Source organism: Oncorhynchus gorbuscha, linkage group LG25, assembly GCF_021184085.1.
Source record: "Oncorhynchus gorbuscha isolate QuinsamMale2020 ecotype Even-year linkage group LG25, OgorEven_v1.0, whole genome shotgun sequence".
Classification (NCBI taxonomy): Eukaryota; Metazoa; Chordata; class Actinopteri; order Salmoniformes; family Salmonidae; genus Oncorhynchus; species Oncorhynchus gorbuscha.
In genome coordinates this window covers 32917971-32941393 of record NC_060197.1, presented here as the reverse complement: position 1 = coordinate 32941393, position 23423 = coordinate 32917971, and the positions used below count along the sequence as shown (strand labels likewise).

Genomic DNA, 23423 nt, shown 5'->3' with positions numbered 1-23423 from the left:
TCACCAGGGGGAAGACGGTATCTGGTCTCCCATCCAAGGATTGACCAGTCTCCCCCCTGCTTAGCTCCAGAGGCAAGCCAGTAATGGAATACAAGGTGGTATGACAGCTGGGTTGCTCTCCTGTGCTTATGTGTCCGTACAGATTATACTCTCCTCTTTTTCTGAGCTGTCGTTCGTAAGGGTAGATTTATGTCGGAGGTGTGGCGTGATCAAAAAGCAGCTTCTTTTCGACGCGATCAAAGAGAGAACCCGAGGGCCTAGTGGAATCCATTGACAGTGGTACGCTCGAGACCGCTGTATTTGCATGGCTAAGCCCCATTCAATCAAATATTGCATTAAGATGCATTAAGATTCATTAGCCCATTTATTTCAAACATCTCGTTCAATTATGTGAAGTCATTTTCTCTGGATCTCCGGGAAATCCGTAATGTATGCATTTTAAATGGAAAATTAAACATTTGTGCTGAACATAATTGAAGACCTCTTGCCATTTTGGTAAAGTGATACAAACGTCAAAATATAAACACAAAGAAAATATTCTAAGTGGAATCGTCAATAACACAAATATATTCTAAGTGGAATAGTCAATAACTAAGAGATATTCTTAGTAGAATAGTCATTGTCTAATGTCACAAAACGATTCAATTGATCTAATTTAGCAACAGTTTTAAGGTCCGTCGCTGTAAGATTGAATTAAATCAAAGTGGTTTCAGCTAAATAAATATTGCCTGATGAAGAACATGCAAAATAATCAGTACCTAAACTAACAACAACACACAAATACCTATGAAAAACATTCAAATAGTCCCTCAATGATCTCCTCTGCTTTCAAACCAACTCCCAAACAACGGTCCTTTTATAAGTACAGTGCAGAATCCTCTTCCTCAGTGGCCTGTTTACAAAACCAGCATATTCACAGACATAATACTGATGCCATGAGGTGTTAATAATATAACAAAGACCAACTGTGCCCCTCGTGGTTTCAGTAAGAAATGCTAGTACTGTATGCCCTAGCACGCCGACAACGTCCCTGTAGTATCAGCCGTGAAGTAAGAGGGTGAAAGGTCTGACGTGTAATTACAGCATAGTGCTCCGAGTGCCCCGAGGCTGCTGGTAGGGAGAGGTAAGCAAGGACAACAGTAAGGCTACTTCACGATATCCTCACAATAGTATCCTATCTCCATCCCCTATCCTTCCTGGCTACTGATCAGAAAGGACTCAGTAGTACGGCTACGTTCCAATACTCTCACAATAGCATCCTTTCCCCATCCCCTATCCTTCCTGGCTACTGATCAGAAAGGACTCAGTAGTACGGCTAGGTTCCAATACTCTCACAATAGCATCCTTTCCCCATCCCCTATCCTTCCTGGCTACTGATCAGAAAGGACTCAGTAGTACGGCTAGGTTCCAATACTCTCACCAATAGCATCCTTTCCCCATCCCCTAATACTGATCAGAAAGGACAGTCCTTTCCAATACTCTCATCATCCTTTCTCCATCCCCTTCCTTCCTGGCTACTGATCAGAAAGGACTCAGTAGTACAGCTACGTTCCAATACTCTCACAATAGCATCCTTTCCCCATCCCCTATCCTTCCTGGCTACTGATCAGAAAGGACTCAGTAGTACGGCTAGGTTCCAATACTCTCACAATAGCATCCTTTCCCCATCCCCTATCCTTCCTGGCTACTGATCAGAAAGGACTTAGTAGTACAGCTGAGTTCCAATACTCTCACAATAGCATCCTTTCCCCATCCCCTATCCTTCCTGGCTACTGATCAGAAAGGACTTGATAAGAGAGAGCAGTTTGGTTGATACCTGGATTAGGCTCATATACATTTTACCTCACAAGGACAACAATGTAACAAATCGAAAGCCCTCATTGTAAATAAATTGAACTTTTCCATTATTGAATTGGAATTGCAATGAATCTTGTGAATTGGCTGAATGTGGTAGAAAACCCAACAAAGGCTTTCAGCAGGTTAGTATTTTGGACCATAAAGGAAATCGGTTGAGACAAAGCAGTCATTCCAGTGTATTGGGATGTGGCCTGAAACGGTTAGGTGTTAGCAGCAGGTCACATGGGTCCAGATCTTTTTTTACAGCGAACAGGCTGCGCCGGCATTCTTGTTCACCTCCCTCCTCCATTCTTCTTTCTTTCTGATTCTCTCCATCCTCTCCCTCACAGTGAAAGTCCCTCGGATAACAAGTGAGTGTCTAATTGATTTCTCATGTTCGGGTCGGGCGAGGGAGCAACATCGACCTGTACAGAGTTGCCTGGCACCGGCATGCCTGCAATATTCTATCCTTTCTTTCTTCCTCCTGCTCTGTTCCTCCTGGATGACACAATGCTAACACTCAACCTATCACTGCCCTCTGAAAACCTTCAGAGGGGCTAGTAGCAAAACAAGCAGTCTTACAGAATCCCCCTCTGGTGTTGTACTGTACACGCAGACCACAAAGAAGGTCAAAACATACAATGGGGTTGGTGTTTTCCCTTTGGACGTGGCAAAAAAAATATCATTGGCCATGCTAGCGCTTAATACAGCATCACATGGCCATGATCTATCATGCTAACATGTATCGCTAATTAGCACAGTTCTAGATTGGCCTAGATTCTGGCGACAAGGCGATAGTCAAGAGTCTCCCCTTATCTTGCCTTTTCTCTTTCAGTCAGTTTTTGTCTTTTTGGCGAGATTCTGTCATGTATGGCCGAAAGGAATCCACTTTTCCCAGCGTGAGCACAAGACTGCTGCTGGTTCCCTGCAGGCGAAAGCAAAGTACGCTAAAGGGGGAGGGGTGGGGGGGGACATATCCACCACGGTTCTCAGTTGAGGTGAATTTCAAAAGCATGCTTGTCTGACCCTGGTTTGGAGGCACTACTTGCCTTCCAGTGAAATTATGTAATGAGCAAAACAACTGAGTACAGTAGCATTCAAGACTAGTCACTTCATCTCTGCTCAAAGTGTGCTGAGCAGTGAACCCAGCCACATCATTTTCTTCAAGTTGAGTAGAAACCAAACCAAGATATAATTTGACCTACTGGCAATTTCACCTAAATTTCACCTCTAATTTCACCTCTACGGCCTACTTCCTATTCAGACATGTCCCTATGGTATTGCTTTGTATTGAATAAGCAACTGGTTATATACAGAGTCCAAACAAATACATTAGGCCCTGGGTTAAGCCATACACGTTATCGCCTTTGACACGCTTGCGTGCTTGTAAGTAAACAGTGTATCCTCACTTCAGGCCGAGCAAAGAATAAAGCTTAAGTCTGGTGGTATAAGTCTCTACAGTATGCAAAGGCGAGAATTGATCCGCAGTAACATAAAGCCGTTGCAGTGTTCCCCTTGGACCTCTGTGCTTCATCCCTGCAATCAATCCCTGCTCTTCTAAATTTTATCAGAGCAACGCCACGAGGAGAGGAGAGAGGGGCGAAGAAGAGAGGAGAGAGGGGTGAAGAAGAGAGGGGTGAAGAAGAGAGGAGAGAGGATTGAAGAAGAGAGGACAAAGGGGTGAAGGAGAGCGGAGGGATGAAGAAGAGAGGAGAGAGGGGTGAAGGAGAGAGGAGAGATGGGTGAAGGAGAGAGGCGTGAAGGAGAGCGGAGGGAGGGGTGAAGAAGAGAGGAGAGAAGAAGAGAGGACAGAGGGGCGAAGAAAAGAGGAGGGGCGAAGAAGAGAGGGGTGAAGAAGAGAGGACAGAGGGGTGAAGGACAGAGGGGTGAAGCACAGCAGAGGGTGGGGTGAAGGAGAGTGGAGGGTGTGGTGAAGGAGAGTGGAGGGAGGGGTGAAGGAGGGGGAAAGAGAGGAGAGGGGTGAAGAAGAGAGGAGAGAGGGGTGAAGGAGAGCGGAGGGAGGGGTGAAGAAGAGAGGAGAGAGGGGTGACGGAGAGAGGAGAAGAAGAGAGGAGAGAGGGGTGATGGAGAGAGGAGAGGGGTGAAGAAGAGAGGAGAGAGGGGTGAAGGACAGAGGGGTGAAGAAGAGAGGACAGAGGGGTGAAGAACAACTAAGGGTGGGGTGAAGGAGAGCGGAGGGGTGGAGAAGAGAGGAGAGAGGGGTGAAGGAGAGAGGAGAGATAGTTGAAGGAGAGAGGCGTGAAGGAGAGCGGAGGGAGGGGTGAAGGAGAGCGGAGGGATGGGTGAAGGAGAGAGGAGATGGCGTTAAGGAGAGAGGGGTGAAGAGAGGAGAGGGGTGAAGAGAGGAGAGAGGGGTGAAGGAGAGAAGGAGAGAGGGGTGAAGGAGAGAAGGAGAGAGGGGTGAAGGAAAGAAGGAGAGAGGGGTGAAGGAGAGAGGAGAGAGGGGTGAAGGAGAGATGGGTGAAGGACAGCGGAGGATGGGATGAAGGAGAGCGGAGGGATGGGTGAAGGAGAGAGGAGATGGGGTTAAGGAGAGAGGGGTGAAGAGAGGAGAGGGGTGAAGAGAGGAGAGAGGGGTGAAGGAGAGAAGGAGAGAGGGGTGAAGGAGAGAGGAGAGAGGGGTGAAGGAGATATGGGTGAAGAAGAGAGGAGAGAGGGAAGAAGAGAAGAGAAGGGAGGAGAGAGGGGTGAAGAAGAGAGGAGAGAGGGGTGAGGTAGAGATGGGTGAAGAAGAGAGGAGAGAGGCGCAAAGAAGAGAGGAGAGGGGGGTAGAGGAGAGAGGGGTGAAGAAGAGAGGAGAGAGGGAAGAAGAGAAGAGAAGGGAGGAGAGAGGGGTGAAGAAGAGAGGAGAGAGGGGTGAGGGAGAGATGGGTGAAGAAGAGAGGAGAGAGGCGCAAAGAAGAGAGGAGGGGCGAAGGAGAGATGGGTGAAGAAGAGAGGACAGATGGGTGCAGGACAGAGGGGTGAAGGAGAGCAGAGAGAGGGTTGAAGGAGAGCGGACAGAGGGGTGAAGGAGAGGGGGGTGAAGAAGAAAGGAGAGAGCGGTGAAGAGAAGAGAGGGGTGAAGAAGAGAGGAGAGAGGGAAGAAGAGAAGAGAGGAGAGGAGAGGAGAGAGGGGTGAAGAAGAGAGGAGAGTGGGGTGAAGGGGAGGGGTGAAGAAGAGCGGAGGGAGGGGTAAAGAAGAGCGGAGGGAGAGGTAAAGAAGAGAGGAGAGAGGGGTGAAGGAGAGAGGAGAGAGGGGTGAAGGAGAGAGGAGAGAGGGGTGAAGGAGAGAGGAGAGAGGGGTAAAGGAGAGAGGAGAGAGGGGTAAAGGAGAGGCGGATGAAGAAGAGAGGAGAGAGCGGTGAAGAAGAGGAGAGAGGGGTGAAGAAGAGAGGAGAGGGTGAAGGAGAGAGGGGTAGAGGAGAGAGGGCTGAAGAAGAGAGGAGAGAGGGAAGAAGAGAAGGGAGGAGAGAGGGGTGAAGGAGAGAGGAGAGAGGGGTGAAGGAGAGAGGAGAGAGGGGTAAAGGAGAGAGGAGAGAGGGGTAGAGGAGAGAGGGCTGAAGAAGAGAGGAGAGAGGGGTGAAGAAGTGAGAGGGGTGAAGAAGAGAGGAGAGAGGGGTGAAGGAGAGAGGAGAGAGGGGTGAAGGAGAGAGGAGAGAGGGGTGAAGGAGAGAGGAGAGAGGGGTGAAGGAGAGAGGAGAGAGGGGTGAAGAAGAGAGGAGAGAGGGGTGAAGAAGAGAGAGAGGGGTGAAGGAGAGAGGGGTGATGAAGAGAGGAGAGAGGGGTGAAGGAGAGAGGGGTAGAGGAGAGAGGGGTGAAGAAGAGAGGACAGAGGGGTTAAGAAGAGGGGAGGGAGGGGTAAAGAAGAGCGGCGTAAAGAAGAGCGGAGGGAGGGGTAAAGAAGAGCGGAGGTGAGGGGTAAAGAAGAGCGGGGGAGGGGTAAAGAAGAGCGGGGGGAGGGGTGAAGAAGTGCGAAGAAAGGGGTGAAGGAGAGAAGAGTGAAGAAGAGATGAGAAGGGTGAAGAAAAGAGGGGTGAAGAAGAGAGGAGAGAGGGGTGAAGGAGAGAGGAGAGAAGGAGAGGGGAGAGGGGTGAAGAAGAGAGGAGAGAAGGAGAGGAGAGAGGGTTGAAGAAGAGGAGAGAGGGATGAAGGAGAGAGGGGTGAAGAAGAGAAGAGAGAGGTGAGGGAGAGAGGAGAGAGGGGTGAAGGAGAGAGGGGTGAATAAGAGAGGAGTGAAGAAGAGAAGGGTGAAGGAGAGAGGGGTGAAGAAGGGAGGAGAGAGGGTGAAGGAGAGAGAGAGGGGTGAAGAAGGGAGGAGAGAGGGGAGAAGGAGAGAGGGGTGATGAAGAGAGGAGAGAGGGGTGAAGGAGAGGGGTAGAGGAGAGAGGGGTGAAGAAGAGAGGAGAGAGGGAAGAAAATAAGAGAAGGGAGGAGAGAGGGGTGAAGAAGAGCGGGGGAGGGGTAAAGAAGAGCGGGTGGAGGGGTGAAGAAGAGCGGAGAGAGGGGTGAAGAAGAGCGAGGGAGGCGTGAAGAAGTGCGAAGAAAGGGGTGAAGGAGAGAAGAGTGAAGAAGAGATGAGAAGGGTGAAGAAAAGAGGGGTGAAGAAAAGAGGAGAGAGGGGTGAAGGAGAGAGGAGAGAAGGAGAGGAGAGAGGGGGTTGAAGAAGAGAGGAGAGAGGGATGAAGGAGAGAGGGGTGAAGAAGAGAAGAGAGAGGTGAGGGAGAGAGGGGAGAGGGGTGAAGGAGAGAGGGGTGAATAAGAGAGGAGTGAAGAAGAGAGGGGTGAAGAAGGGAGGAGAGAGGGTGAAGGAGAGAGGGGTGAAGAAGGGAGGAGAGAGGGGAGAAGGAGAGAGTGGTGAAGGAGAGAGGGGTGAAGAAGAGAGGAGAGAGGGGTGAAGGAGAGAGGAGAGAAGGAGAGGAGAGAGGGTTGAAGAAGAGAGGAGAGAGGGATGAAGGAGAGAGGGGTGAAGAAGAGAAGAGGTGAGGGAGAGAGGGGAGAGGGGTGAAGGAGAGAGGGGTGAATAAGAGAGGGTGAAGAAGGGAGGAGAGAGGGTGAAGGAGAGAGGGGTGAAGAAGGGAGGAGAGAGGGGAGAAGGAGAGAGTGGTGAAGGAGAGAGGGGTGAAGACGAGAAGAGAGAGGGGTGAGGGAGAGATGGGTGAAGGAGAGAGGAGAGAGGGGGGTGAAAGAGAGAGGGGTGAATAAGAGAGGAGTGAAGAAGAGAAGGGTGAAGGAGAGAGGGGTGAAGAAGGGAGGAGAGAGGGTGAAGGAGAGAGGGGTGAAGAAGTGAGGAGAGAGGGTGAAGGTGAGAGGGGTGGAGGAGAGAGGGGTGAAGAAGAGAGGAGAGAGGGAAGAAAATAAGAGAAGGGAGGAGAGAGGGGTGAAGAAGAGCGGGGGGAGGGGTAAAGAAGAGCGGGTGGAGGGGTGAAGAAGAGCGGAGAGAGGGGTGAAGGAGAGAAGAGTGAAGAAGAGATGAGAAGGGTGAAGAAAAGAGGGGTGAAGAAGAGAGGAGAGAGGGGTGAAGGAGAGAGGAGAGAAGGAGAGGGGAGAGGGGTGAAGAAGAGAGGAGAGAAGGAGAGGAGAGAGGGTTGAAGAAGAGGAGAGAGGGATGAAGGAGAGAGGGGTGAAGAAGAGAAGAGAGAGGTGAGGGAGAGAGGAGAGAGGGGTGAAGGAGAGAGGGGTGAATAAGAGAGGAGTGAAGAAGAGAAGGGTGAAGGAGAGAGGGGTGAAGAAGGGAGGAGAGAGGGTGAAGGAGAGAGGGGTGAAGAAGGGAGGAGAGAGGGGAGAAGGAGAGAGGGGTGATGAAGAGAGGAGAGAGGGGTGAAGGAGAGGGGTAGAGGAGAGAGGGGTGAAGAAGAGAGGAGAGAGGGAAGAAAATAAGAGAAGGGAGGAGAGAGGGGTGAAGAAGAGCGGGGGGAGGGGTAAAGAAGAGCGGGTGGAGGGGTGAAGAAGAGCGGAGAGAGGGGTGAAGAAGAGCGAGGGAGGCGTGAAGAAGTGCGAAGAAAGGGGTGAAGGAGAGAAGAGTGAAGAAGAGATGAGAAGGGTGAAGAAAAGAGGGGTGAAGAAAAGAGGAGAGAGGGGTGAAGGAGAGAGGAGAGAAGGAGAGGAGAGAGGGTTGAAGAAGAGAGGAGAGAGGGATGAAGGAGAGAGGGGTGAAGAAGAGAAGAGAGAGGTGAGGGAGAGAGGGGAGAGGGGTGAAGGAGAGAGGGGTGAATAAGAGAGGAGTGAAGAAGAGAGGGGTGAAGAAGGGAGGAGAGAGGGTGAAGGAGAGAGGGGTGAAGAAGGGAGGAGAGAGGGGAGAAGGAGAGAGTGGTGAAGGAGAGAGGGGTGAAGAAGAGAGGAGAGAGGGGTGAAGGAGAGAGGAGAGAAGGAGAGGAGAGAGGGTTGAAGAAGAGAGGAGAGAGGGATGAAGGAGAGAGGGGTGAAGAAGAGAAGAGAGAGGTGAGGGAGAGAGGGGAGAGGGGTGAAGGAGAGAGGGGTGAATAAGAGAGGAGTGAAGAAGAGAGGGTGAAGAAGGGAGGAGAGAGGGTGAAGGAGAGAGGGGTGAAGAAGGGAGGAGAGAGGGGAGAAGGAGAGAGTGGTGAAGGAGAGAGGGGTGAAGACGAGAAGAGAGAGGGGTGAGGGAGAGATGGGTGAAGGAGAGAGGAGAGAGGGGTGAAAGAGAGAGGGGTGAATAAGAGAGGAGTGAAGAAGAGAAGGGTGAAGGAGAGAGGGGTGAAGAAGGGAGGAGAGAGGGTGAAGGAGAGAGGGGTGAAGAAGTGAGGAGAGAGGGTGAAGGTGAGAGGGGTGGAGGAAAGAGGAGAGAGGGAAAACAGGCTTAAAAAACCTAACTTAATTGAATAGCCAGAAGAAACACAATAGCTCATGTTCCCTCCTACCGTGTCATATACATCAGGCTTAATGGCAATAGTAGTCATTTAACAACTTAATAAATGTCTGATTTACGAGCGACGCCAAAGGGCTGATAAATAAGCGGTTTGGCAGAAGTGCAGGTGACGTTTCATTTCAAGCAACTTTTCCAATCAACACCAGAGAAAATGTTTGTTATTTTTGTGTGTGTGTGCTTTGTTTCTGTGTCTGCCTGTAATGTTGTCCTGTGTGTGAATTCAATTGATCATGCACGGTGTACTGTATGTAGTATGTGATTGAAACAGTTGATTAGATGCGTGTGCATCCATCAACTATAAATCTCCAGACAGCTGATGTCTTTATTGAAAAATCTGCATGAGGGATCCGGTTGTAAATCAACACGGCCCTACCCCCACAACAAACCATTCAAAACACACACACACACGATTCTCAATGCACTAACACCACCGGCTAAAACAGCTACCAAGCCTGGGAGCAGTTGTACCACACTGGTATCACATGATGTGACAACTTCTGACAGGGACTTACTGTATACTGAAGTCATCTTTTAGGCTTGAAGGGGAGGGTCTTGGTGATATGACTCCCTGTGCCAAAAGGAGGCCATCTGGGGAGTCATTTGGTTCAGGGGCCTCAGAGGGACAACCCATATGTAGATTTTTTTTCACATTTTCAAATCCAGCAGACACTCTTCAGGTGATGAGAAACGTTGGCAAGCAAAGACGTAAGCCCCCAAATAAGAAAACGCGCCACATCCCAAAAGTGTAAGAAGCAGACGGGATAAATCAAACCTTTTTTTTTGCCACAGTGAGAGGCGAGGCGATGTGACAGAGGGAGAGAGATTTCTTGCTTCATGTTGGTCGGGCAGAAACTTTTTTGTTTTTTTCCCTCGGGATGAATCAACATTTCCTGAAAGCGCCTGCGCCAGGTGCATCCGTCAGTACGTCCTCATTATAAAACGTCCCCCTGGGAGCTGGCCATCCGATGTGTCACAACAAGTGGGCTTGTATTCAAGGTGCGTTTAGTTGCAGTATGCGGAGGAGAACATGTGGACATCACAGAAGTACCGTGTATGCCAGCTGTAAGTACCGTGTATGCTAGCTGTAAGTACCGTGTATGCCAGCTGTAAGTACCGTGTATGCTAGCTGTAAGTACCGTGTATGCCAGCTGTAAGTACCGTGTATGCTAGCTGTAAGTACCGTGTATGCTAGCTGTAACTTACATATGAGCCTAGCGTAACTGTGGAGAGAACTAGGGAAAGAGGGCGGCAGGTAGCCTAGCAGTCAAGAGTGTTGGACCAGTAACTGAAAGGCCTCCGAGCCGACTAGGTGAGAAATGTGTCGGGTGTGCCTTTCGGCAAGGCGCTTAACCCGAATTGCTCCTGTAAGTCTATTAAAAATGCAAATGAAATGGCAGGATTCTACTGCCGATAATGTCCGCAATCAGTGGCTGGGATTATGGACACTTGCACAGTCCATATCCTTCCAATAGTACTGCTCATTAGTTAATTCAGACTATTGTCTCAGCATGGAAACAAACATCTACATACTAAAGTGAGTTAGTCGTTAAAAGTAGTTTGATACTTGTTTATTTGCTGTTGTTATGGCAATCCTCTGCTAACACTTAGCCATGGCCCGATTACGTCACCTGGAAGGATTTCATAAACCAGAATTATATGTTGAATCCTTTTCTCCCCGTCTTTCTCTCCGGGGAGAAAGAAAAAGGAACAGGTAAAAGTCATGAAGGTGTGTTCAAACAAAGCCGCGCAGTCGAGCTATCGGTGTTGAAGGATGATGACAGGTGGGAAGAGCATTGCAGCAATGTGGAGTTAATGCTCGTCCGCCACTCAGCAAGCACGTGAGCAAGAGCTGCCTTTCTCCAGCTAACTAATATCTTGTTGATGGACGCAAGGCAAGCAAATAGACTCAGCGAGCAGGACTCGGGCAGAAGACGGGAGAAAATTGTCAAATGGTGGGCAATTTATGAAATGGGACTGCTGCTGCCGGGAACGGATGGCGGGAAAAATACTTACCTGGGACTAATGCGTGAAAATGACTTGCTGAAGAAAAAAAAAAGAGAGTGACAATAGTGAAAGTTGAAAATCCCCTTTCCCAGAGACAAACTGAATGTTCCCTCACATCTCCAAAAAGCACTAGTCTCATGAATGCCTCAGCCAAGTTGCAATTCAACCTGGAAGGGATAGCTGAGCTAGTAGTAGGAAATACATGCTGCAATGTCAACTTGTTTTCCAGTTGCTGTGAGGGATTTATGTATTTTTCACTCTTGCCACTGGCAGTATGATGCTCCTCTTCTTGTTAGCACGTTCCCACTGTACCGCTTAGCATGGACAGGTGCATGCATGATCAAATACATTCCACTGCCTTCCTGCTTGCTTTCAAAGTCACTCCTTTGTCTTTTCATCTTAGAAGAAAAAAAAAAACACTGTAGTGCCTCACGAGATGATGATGAATTATGTAACACGTAAAGAAATGTGTGTGAAACTGCTGTGCTTTTTGTAGTGCCGTGATGTCAATCATGTGTGTGATCTTGCTGTGCTACTCAAGGGTATAGTTGACTTTCCTCAATCAAACAAGGTCAAATAGGAGACGACTTCAAAACATCTACCGAGACATGACGGCGTCACCATTTTGAAGCCCAGCTAAGGAGATTAGACGTGGCGGTATAAATTCATATTTACGTAGCCTCCATATTAACACTTCATTCATAGTTTGATGATAAAATAACGATGGCCCCAATATTGCAAGCAGACAGACAGACACTTCCACGTAAAGCTATTCTTTGCATTTACAGCATGAGATAGCTCTAACTAAATATGGTCAACACCAGAAAAACTGCTACACGAGGGCCACATTAGCGCAGCCAAGCCTATCCACAAAGATAACCTTAGTGCTGACATCTCTCTGCTATGCAAAATATAACCCTCAAATATGTTAGAGTAACTCTGAATAACACAGCTTGAATAATACAATATGTTCATGGTTAACAATGTAATTGCCTGCATGTAATTGTGTCCACATCATGATTTGACTCATTGCAGTGGTCCATATTGATGAGCTACACTATCCTCTCTCCACCTCCCCGGGGATAGAGAGACCTATAACGCTATCACATTACCTTTATGGTCATTCTCACTTAACCCTGTGTCACTCTGATGTACAGGGGAGAGATGTATGACTTCCTCTTGCCTTCTTTCGCTTTACACAACTGCCTCTCCTGGGTGTGTAGGAAGCACAATGTTAACGGAGAGGTGGTTGTAGCGCCCCCCCTCCAAGGGTTTCAATGGTTGAGACCAACAGCTGTTTCATTGTGAGGTCATTCAATTAGTCCACTTTTGATTTGATACAATGCCATTGCACATCGCACTGATTTGATCGGAGTTCAAATTTGAGAGACAGGATTGCGCGGGATAAACCACTCAAACACTCTCCGCGGGAAAAGAATGCAACACAGAATGTAGTAAATGCTGCGGATTCACATGACATTGATGGAGGGCAAACAAACATGCCCCCTCTCAGTGCAGCAGTGGGCAGTGCTATTTATGTCAATCAGCAGTGATTGTACAATCATATTTGACATGTAAAGAGTCTATCCAATGGTGAACAGCGAGTGCGCACGCGCACACACACACACACACACACACACACACACACACACACACACACACACACACACACACACACACACACACACACACACACACACACACACACACACACACACACACACACACACACACACACACACACACACTCTCTCTCTCTCTCTCGGACATGACACCACTGGAATAACTTTACACCCCCAAGTGATGATTTTACACATACATACAGTAGCTGACACACCCCAGACCCTCCCAATGTACCTCCCTAACACAAAGAGAAGCACCTTTCAAGAGACGTTTCCCCACATGTTCTGTGATATTTAACATATTTAAAAATATATTGTAAAAAAGGGGAGCATCACAGCATCGTTTTCATCAACCATGTAGACAACAGATATGCATCAGGGATGGACAACTGGCAGGCAGTGGGTGGATTAACTTCCAAAAATGGGGCCCTCGACCATTTAAAAAAAATATATATATATTAGGGTTCTCACCTTACTGTTAAGCGTTAGAATAGGAGAATACACAAGGTGCAATTTCAAGTTTGTCTCTTAGTCACTGACAGTCACTCAATTAGCCATGTCAGTGGGATTTTATTTATTTATTGGGGAGTTACGTCTAGCCAGCTATCTAAACTTCTAGTAATCTTGTCCCGAATACCAACCGGGCATGCAGGGCACGTGCCCAGGGGCCCTGACCTCTATGGGGCCCCCATTGATTTTGTTAGTCACTCTCACTCAGATATCATATTAGCATTGCATAAGTCATGGCAAAATGTGTAGAATTGCAGGAAAATGGTGTGGGGGGGGCGCTAATGGTATATAACCTGGCTAATGGTATAATGCATTTCGTTAAGATAGTTAAGTCTTTTAACTGCACAAATATAATGCACAAATCAGTTGACGGCATATGTGGTGGGTGTGAGTTTTGGTGCCCCCCCATCAAAGTTGCCATCCCCAGCATATATGGACCACCTCTCCCGATCTCTTTGGGAGAGAAACCCAGGCTATTTAAGGTAAACATTTAATATTGAAAAGGGTAGTCCTGTAGTGTGCAGGTAGCTGAACAGATATCTTCATATATGAGCGGGCATATTGAAGCAGAGTGAACAAGTGCTCGTCTGAAAAGCATCCGACATCGTACTTCCATGATGAGCTGAAATGTCTGCTCATGGCATGTCAATAATAACACGCCAACAATACATCATTTGCTAAAATATTGCTTACACAACTCATGAACCCGACACTTCTAAAAGCCTGTAAAGTAGGCAACATCTCTGCAGATAATAATGCGAGAAAAAAGTCTAAATGCTACTTACTATATACCCCAGCTGATGAATTCAAAAGCCACGGTAACTGTAATAAAACGAAAAAAGGGACAATAAATGATAAGTGATTGAATTGTACACTCATGTCGGACAAACTGGGATTTATCAATAGTGATAACCTGACCTCTTTCTATGCGACGCGAAGGACCACTTACCAAGGCGTTCCGATAAAATTCCTTAGGAAATCCAGAGGAGCCTTATCTTCCTTCTCTCCAGTCAGAAAACAGCTCTCTTATTCCAAATAGACTCCAAGTGAACTGAAACAGAGAAGACACCAAAACAGCCACAACAAATTCCGTTAGAATCGAGGTTCCCAAAAAGAAAAAGTGATAAAATCAACATTTGTGCAGCAAAAAAAACAAAAAAAAAAAAAAGGCTATTCATAATACAGGGTGAGGAGGAGAGTTGGTACCTGCTCCGTTTCTCGCTGCCGAAAGAAACAATGAGAGCGGTAATGAGACAGACTGAAAAGTGAGAGCTAAGCTTTCTTTAGAAAGCAAGCGCTGCTGCTGTCACATTGGAGCCTACCACTCCTGGCGACGGCTCCGAGCGCGCGAGCGAGAGAGGGGTGCGCGAGGAAGACAGCATCCCAGATAGATACTTTCCACACGCACACGCGCGCCTGAATTTCTCTATGTAGCCACTTGATGGCCGGCTAGCAGAGCAACGAACTCGGGTAGGATCTGTTCTCCCCCTCCCTAAGCTCTCCGTCAACGATCCGCAGACGATACATTGTTTGGCCTATCTGTTGATTTCTATGTCGAGAATAAATCCATTAGAAATGGATGTGTTGCGCATATCAAACGTCTCCCACGGCAGCGCGCTGTGCTTGTTTTGCTAAAACATTGGCATGAAGCAGATATTTGAAACTGGGAGGCAAACTGCTTGTTCGACCTTTGCGCGCAACTATCCGAGACAATTAACCAGCGTGCAACCTGTACAATTATTCACGTGATATCAATTGAGTTTAACATTTGTTTAAAAATGTAGATTCAATTCCAATACAGCTACCGTTGATCTTATTAGACCTATAAAGTAATATCATTTGGAATAGAATACCGTTTCGAGCAGATATCTGACATGACAGATAATTAAACTGGTGTTATACCAAAGGAATTAAAACAATAGGAATTTAAATTACACTTGATTTGATCATTGTTTGAAATATGACAGAAATTCATGGAGTAATATTTGTCATTTTCACACTGGACTGGATTGCTTTGTTCAATACCTTTGGTTATTAACTTGTATCAATACTCATAAATGATCATCAGATATTGAGTTATTGTGTGTATCTTAGTGCATGGGTTTAAATGTGTATGAGAATGTGCTTATTCAAATAGGGAAGGATGATGTTAAATAAATTATATAAATGTATGCTATATACTTTTAAATTAACTATGATATACACCGAGAATCTTATAAGAATACAACTTATAAATGTCTCATCTGCTCAGTTCAACTCAACTGTTGTCGTACCCCAACTGTCAATTTGAGCTAACAATGTCATTGTAAACAAACACTGTATAGACTCAAACTATAGTTTTGATCTTATGGCTGACCAGTCCTTGCATCCATAGCTCTGTCTATGGATTTGAAAGTTGTTCAATTTCCCTAGTCCCATTCCTCAGCTGTTAACCAAATCAGCGTCCTCAACTTGATGGTCAAGTCAAGTAGAGGACACCTTTAATTGATTTGAAATCGGGGCAGTGGGTCAGAAAACACAGATTACATTATCAATACCTCACCCACTCATACATTTCACATCTTTAAAGGTTGCCAAACTTTGGAGCCCTGATACCAAGTCCTGGAGATTTTTGTTTCATCCTTACAGAAAGATATTGGGTGCGATGGGAGTTTGTCAACATGTCCATCCATTGGCTCCATGGCAACATGGGTCGATGTGACCTTTGTATTCACCGCCCAAGGTTGCACTCTCCACGTGCAAGTGTTGCATTCCACAAGTACTCTTGACTTTTTGTGGATGTGTTGTGACTAGCGAAACGATCATCACATGTTTGCCTGTATTCCCCCGGGGAATGATGGCACCTGTGGAAATGTCGCGTTGTCCGTGTGATTTGAAACTAATTTCGTCATCCAGGCAGGTAGTAGTACTATGAGCATGAATATCATGTTTTATTTTGACTGGACATTTATGTTACAGAGGGTACCTTTAACCCAGGATATTACCTTCTGTTCTGCTCACAAACACAGACACTTGCAGACACATCCATGGCCAAATTTAAAATGTCATCTTAATTCCATCAGCCGTTGCTTTGACAAAGTGGGTGAAAGTGTGTGGGGGGAACAATATTTTTTTATTTTTTTTATTGTATAATTCATCACTCTGCATTTGAAACGTATATATCTCATGGCTGCATCGATCTATGTGATCTATAGCCTTTAATTCTATTGACTCTTTCCCACTCTCACAGGAGATGAGACTGTGCAACAAAATAAATTGATGCAAGGTTGAATTGGGTGCGAGGATGAATTGGATTAAAATTCACAAAAACACACTTTAAAAAAAAAATGAACAAATGAAAAGCATTTGCGTTGTTTTGAAACCTCAGCTAAGTTCAACATTTTACTGCAAAAATATATCTTGGATATCAGCCAGAGTTATGCAGTGTACACTCATAGAAAAAAAAACTGGGTATCATAACCTAGAATAATCCTCTTTGGTTCCAGGTAGAACCCTTTTGGATTCTATGTAGGACCCCTTGGTTCTACATGGAACCCAAAAGGGTTCTCTTATGGGGACAGCTGATGAACACTTTTAAAAACACTTTTTTTTCTTCTCAGAGTGTACTGTATACTCTCTGTCAAAGTTGAGTGTGTGAAACTCAGTGTTCTTCAATGCATATCTGCATGTGATATCCATTCTGGTCTATACAGGAACAAGGTGCTGGTTATGAGTCATCAATATTATTCTTGGAGACTTGAATCATATGGAACATTCGTTTTTCCACCGTTTCAAGGGGTACATGTTCTGTGACTCTGCCACTCTTGACTCCTCTTGTGATTTCTCCTGGATTATAGGACAAAGAGGATTTGCATATTTTGTTTGGCTAGGATTTCATTAGACCCAAACCTACAGTGTGTGCTACGAAAGAGTGTGTGTAACTGAGTGTGTATTCCATTTTTTTCTTATTTTTGGATGGGAAGGTCATTGAATATACTTTGGTGTAAAATGCGGCATTTTTTTAGTTTGGTAATGTAGTGAGGACCACTGTAAATGGATATAATGGATGGGGGGGTGTGGAGCAAAGAGGGGGAGGGTAGTACAGTACTTGTCCCTATTGAAGCTGTCATTAGCGCTCACCAGATTAAAGACCTTACCACGGTCTGGCCTTGCCTAGGGTAAGAATTATGAGCTTTCAGACACAATGTGAAAAAGATCAATTGGCAATGAGCCACACCTTATTATTACAGGTCCACTGTGAAACAACTGAAACACTGGTATACAGTGGGGTCTGAAATTATTGACACCCTTGACAAAGATAAGCAAAAATGACTGTATAAAATAAATAATGAAAATACTGAGCTAAATTGTATGTAAAATAAATATTGGGAAAATATATTGTTTGATACTAATACAATTGCTCAGAGGAAGAGATTTGTTTTACACGTAATCATTTATTTTCTCCATAAAGTAGGTGTCAAAATGATTGAAACCCCTGTTTTCAATACCTTTCAGTACCTCACATTGTGAGGATAACAGCATTGAGCCTTTTTCTCAAATGTTTTATGAGTTGGAGAACACATTGGGATGGATCTTAGACTATTCCTTCATACAAAATCATCCTAGATCCTTCATATCCTTCGTTTGCAAGTTTTCAATGTGTTTCAAGTCAGGAGACTGAGAAGGCCATCACAAAATGTTTCTTTTGGGATTTTGACATGTGTTTGGGATGATTGTCTTGCTGTCAGAGCCACTTGTGACTAAGTTTCAGCCTCCTGGCAGAGGCAACCAGGTTTGTGGCTACAATTTCTTGGTACTGGGTAAAGTTAATGATGCCATTGACTTTCACAAGGATCCCAGGACCAGCAAAAGCAAAATAGCCCCATAACAGCAAAGTTCTACCACCATATTTTACAGTAGGTATGGGATGATTTTCTGCATTCTCATTTCAACGCAAACCCAACACTGGTGTGCATGGCAAAAGAGCTCTATTTTCATGTCATCCAACAAATTTACAGTGCCTTGCGAAAGTATTCGGCCCCCTTGAACTTTGCGACCTTTTGCCACATTTAAGGCTTCAAACATAAAGATATAAAACTGTATTTTTTTTGTGAAGAATCAACAACAAGTGGGACACAATCATGAAGTGGAGCGACATTTATTGGATATTTCAAACTGTTTTAACAAATCAAAAACTGACAAATTGGGCGTGCAAAATTATTCAGCCGCCTTTACTTTCAGTGCAGCAAACTCTCTCCAGAAGTTCAGTGAGGATCTCTGAATGATCCAATGTTGACCTAAATGACTAATGATGATAAATACAATCCACCTGTGAGTAATCAAGTATCCGTATAAATGCACCTGCACTGTGATAGTCTCAGAGGTCCGTTAAAAGAAGAACAAGGAACACACCAGGCAGGTCCGAGATACTGTTGTGAAGAAGTTTAAAGCCGGATTTGGATACAAAAAGATTTCCCAAGCTTTAAACATCCCAAGGAGCACTGTGCAAGCGATAATATCGAAATGGAAGGAGTATCAGACCACTGCAAATCTACCAAGACCTGGCCGTCCCTCTAAACTTTCAGCTCATACAAGGAGGAGACTGATCAGAGATGCAGCCAAGAGGCCCAGAGATCTACAGCTGAGGTGGGAGACTCTGTCCATAGGACAACAATCAGTCGTATATTGCACAAATCTGGCCTTTATGGAAGAGTGTCAAGAAGAAAGCCATTTCTTAAAGATATCCATAAAAAGTGTAGTTTAAAGTTTGCCACAAGCCAACTGGGAGACACACCAAACATGTGGAAGAAGGTGCTCTGGTCAGATTAAACCAAAATTGAACTTTTTGGCAACAATGCAAAACGTTATGTTTGGCGTAAAAGCAACACAGCTCATCACTCTGAACACACCATCCCCACTGTCAAAAATGGTGGTGGCAGCATCATGGTTTGGGCCTGCTTTTCTTCAGCAGGGACAGTGAAGATGGTTAAAATTGATGGGAAGATGGATGGAGCCAAATACAGGACCATTCTGGAAGAAAACCTGATGGAGTCTGCAAAAGACCTAAGACTGGGACGGAGATTTGTCTTCCAACAAGACAATGATCCAAAACATAAAGCAAAATCTACAATGGAATGGTTCAAACATAAACATATCCAGGTGTTAGAATGGCCAAGTCAAAGTCCAGACCTGAATCCAATCGAGAATCTGTGGAAAGAACTGAAAACTGCTGTTCACAAATGCTCTCCATCCAACCTCACTGAGCTCAAGCTGTTTTTCAAGGAGGAATGGGAAAAAATGTCAGTCTCTCGATGTGCAAAACTGATAGAGACATACCCCAAGCGACTTACAGCTGTAATCGCAGCAAAAGGTGGTGCTACAAAGTATTAACTTAAGGGGGCTGAATAATTTTGCACGTCCAATTTTTCAGTTTTTCATTTGTTAAAAAAGTTTGAAATATCCAATAAATGTTGTTCCACTTCATGATTGTGTCCCACTTGTTGTTGATTCTTCACAAAAAAATATAGTTTTATATCTTCATGTTTGAAGCCTGAAATGTGGCAAAAGGTCGCAAAGTTCAAGGGGGGCGAATACTTTCGCAAGGCACTGTAAATGCCTGGAGTTTGCTGAATGACATTGGAACTTGGATTGGAACCGATGCTTTGGTCAGATGACAGATGTTGACAGATTGTAGAATTGGAAAATGTACCCAAATACATTTAAATAAATAAAAATCTAGCATAATACATTTTTTGCAAAATGCAATGGCCAGATTCAAGAACGACCCACATGCGCAGAACGTACGGTGGTTTGGGGACAATGTGTCCTGAGCAAAGATAGAGCCAGCACTGTATTTTGAAAGCATTTAGGACATTTTGAAACACTGACACCAACACATTTACAGTAGAACTATGTTCAAATAAATTACAAAGATGTGAACATTATGCTGTATGCTAATGAGGTCTAGCAAAGATAACCCCCAACCATTGTTATGCGTTTCAGCTAATGTTGAGGCAATCGTTGGCGACAGACAGTTCTCCAGGTTAATCCCTGATCATGTGGATGCTATAGTGAGAGATGAATGTGACGGTCGGGACATCACAGACAGTCTTAATTAAGCTTGCAGCAAATGAGACAAAGGAAGCCAGATATGCTGGAGGAGGGCACACGTCTTTACTTATTAGATAGCTGCATTGGGTACTGATATCACACACTGGCAGTTGCTCCACAAATGCAAATTAACTTCTGTCCATTCCAGTCATTATGCTGGACTAGAAATACTGTGGTAATGTTTGGGGAATATTGTCCTCAAATTATCTCACAACTGAATGGGCACCATGGAAATGTGAAATGCTGTCTAAACCGGCTTTTTAATTTCAACTCTACTTTTTTGTTTATCACAAATGAGCGAATGTTTGTTATCAGTTGCTAAATTAATGAGAAGGAATAAATTGTAAACCTAAGCAGAATATGTTTACATACTCTGGATAGTACCTTGGGCTAAAACTTGTGGAATCTCCAGGTGCCACATGGTATCCATATGACTACCAGGTCAACAAACACATACAGTACTGATAACAATACACGGCAGGATTTGCATGCTACATGCACTGGTAATTAAAACAATACATGTTTACCTCTGTCTCTTCTTTTTCAACCTCAAGGAATCCCTGCCATCTCTGAGATGTGTCTCTCTAAGTAACTGGCAACTTTGGTTTATTTAACTCCCCCCCTTTCCAAATGACATTCGGCAAAGGTCACACTCCATCCATTATCAGCCCGCTTAATCTAAAAATCTCTAATGACTGACAATAAATGCTTAGAAGTCAAAAAATCTGTGCATGCAGAATGAGCACCTAAGAAGCTTCGACCTCATTAGGATTCCGCCTGCTCCTACAGATTCCTAATTATCGCTGTGTCACGTGCTACTTGCATATGAGGTCAGGGCTGATGTATCAACCCAACACTACTCCAGTCCAGCCTTCGTCCCCACTGCCATTATTGAAAATAAATGGTTGATATGTCTCCCTTTCACCCTAATGAGCTTTGAAACAGTTTAAAATAATATTAAATCTCCATGACCACCCCCCGTTTATCCTCTCAGTGGCCAATAGGCCTAGTTATCAGCCCATGTGCATCTCGCCTTTGAAAAAAAAACAATAATTTGCAAGCATTTACATTTATGGATGGCCTCTCACTCTCCCTGTCTGCTTAGCTTCTGTAAGCCACTCCTATTAAATAGCTTACTGCACAGTAAGGTAAGTGTGCTCCCGTAGGATTGCTTTTTAAGAGGCGATCTCAATCAGTCTTCAATAATTAACATGGCTTACATTCAGTAAATAAATACTGGGCCGCTTTAGTCGGAGCGGGTAGACAAGACCCAGACGGAGAGCTATTAGAGTGAAAAGCATAACTGTCCGCAAGTGCATCAGTGCTAAAACATACCTCACACAGGGGCCATCAACACAAGTGAGGCTTAGGAAAAAGTAAGAGGGCTAAATAGTACTAAAATACCACCATCCTGCAGTTTGTTGATAGCATACAGTACAAACAAAAAATGATTGTCATATTTTAAAGTACATTTCAGATAAATAGTAGCTGTTATACAGTCCCGATTAGTAATGAAATAGTTGTATACAAAGGTGTGTCTCGGGGTTGTTCTTTTGAAAACGCTAACAGTCCACGATGACACTGAATGCAGCCTCAGAAGCAGCCCATAGCTTTGGTGAAGCAATATGTTGAGGCCTCTGTACCCAGCAGAGGTCTATTTATAACGGGGGTAGCCTTTGATGGGCTTTCATGTTGACCTCTCTTGAGTCTGCCTGCATCAACAACCTATGTAGCACAGACTTTTTGACTAAAGCAAGTTTGAAAATGCTGGTGATAGAAATCCACTATACAGTGTATACACTGTATAGTGATTTGGAATACAATTGCCATATGCACTGAGTGTACAAACCAATAAGAACATCTGAAAAAATAAACAAAAGAACGGAAAAGTGGTGCATGCATATGTATTCACCCCCTTTGCTATGAAGCCCCTAAATAAGATCTGGTACAACCAATTACCTCCAGAAGTCCCATAATTAGTTAAATAAAGTCCACCTGTGTGCAATTTAAGTGTCACATGATCTGTCACATGATCTCAGTGTTTATATACACCTGTTCTGAAAGTCCCCAGAGTCTGCAACACCACTAAGCAAGGGGTACAACCAAGCAACCGCACCATGAAGACCATGGAGCTCTCCAAACAGGTCAGGGACAAAGTTGTGGAGAAGTACATATCATGGTTGGGTTATAAAAAAATATCCCAAACTTTGAACATCCCACGGAGCACCATTAAATCCATTATTAAAAAATGGAAAGTATATGGCACCACAACAAACCTGCCAAGAGAGGGCCGCCCACCAAAACTCTCAGACTGGGCAAGGAGGGCATTAAACAGAGAGGCAACAAAGAGACTAAAGATAACCCTAAAGGAGCTGCAAAACTCCACAACGGGATTGGAGAATCTGTCCATAGGACCACTTTAAGCCGTACACTCCACAGAGCTGGGCTTTACGTAAGAGTGATCAGAAAAAAGCCATTGCTTAAAGAAAAAAAGAAGCAAACACGTTTGGTGTTCGCCAAAAGGCTTGTGGGAGACTCCCCAAACATATAAAGGAAGGCATTCTGGTCAGATGAGACTAAAATTGAGTTTTTTGGCCATTAAGGAAAACGCTATGTCTGGCGCAAACCCAACACCTCTTATCACCCTGAGAACACCATCCCCACAGTGAAGCATGGTGGTGGCAGCATCATGCTGTGTTTTTCATCGGCAGGGACTGGGAAACTGGTCAAAATTGAAGGAATGATGGATGGCGCCAAATACAGGGAAATTCTTGAGGGAAACCTGTTTCAGTCTTCCAGAGATTTGAGACTGGGACAGAGGTTCACCTTCCAGCAGGACAATGACTCTAGGCATACTGCTAAAGCAACACTTAGAGTGGTTTAAGGGGATGGCCAAGTCAAAGTCCAGACTTTAATCCAATTGAGAATCTTTGTTATGACTTAAAGAATGCTGTACACCAGCGAACCCATCCAACTTGAAGGAGCTGGAGCAGTTTTGCTTTGAGGTGAGTAAGACATTTAAACGTGTTAACCCTCGCAAGGCTGCAGGCCCAGACGGCATCCCCAGCCGCGCCCTCAGAGCATGCGCAGACCAGCTGGCCGGTGTGTTTACGGACATATTCAATCAATCCCTATACCAGTCTGCTGTTCCCACATGCTTCAAGAGGGCCACCATTGTTCCTGTTCCCAAGAAAGCTAAGGTAACTGAGCTAAACGACTACCGCCCCGTAGCACTCACTTCCGTCATCATGAAGTGCTTTGAGAGACTAGTCAAGGACCATATCACCTCCACCCTACCTGACACCCTAGACCCACTCCAATTTGCTTACCGCCCAAATAGGTCCACAGACGATGCAATCTCAACCACACTGCACACTGCCCTAACCCACCTGGACAAGAGGAATACCTATGTGAGAATGCTGTTCATCGACTACAGCTCGGCATTCAACACCATAGTACCCTCCAAGCTCATCATC

The 23423-nt window shown here is 45.2% G+C and overlaps 1 protein-coding gene across 21 annotated transcripts in view; it reads right to left on the bottom strand.

The window, feature by feature from the left end:
* Positions 1–14218, bottom strand: part of LOC124014436 (receptor-type tyrosine-protein phosphatase delta-like) — a 611657-nt gene extending 597439 nt beyond the window's left edge. For 11 of the 21 annotated variants that reach the window (XM_046329396.1, XM_046329395.1, XM_046329401.1 and 8 more), the window contains exons 1-3: positions 14065–14217; positions 13808–13909; positions 13644–13680 (exon numbers count right to left, since the gene is read on the bottom strand). The gene's annotated coding sequence lies outside the window, so the exon portion shown is untranslated. Of the gene's footprint in view, positions 1–13643; positions 13681–13807; positions 13910–14064 lie in introns of all 21 variants that reach the window. The other 10 variants (XM_046329413.1, XM_046329409.1, XM_046329410.1 and 7 more) reach the window with 2 other exon arrangements.
* Between the last annotated feature and the right edge of the window lie 9205 nt (positions 14219–23423).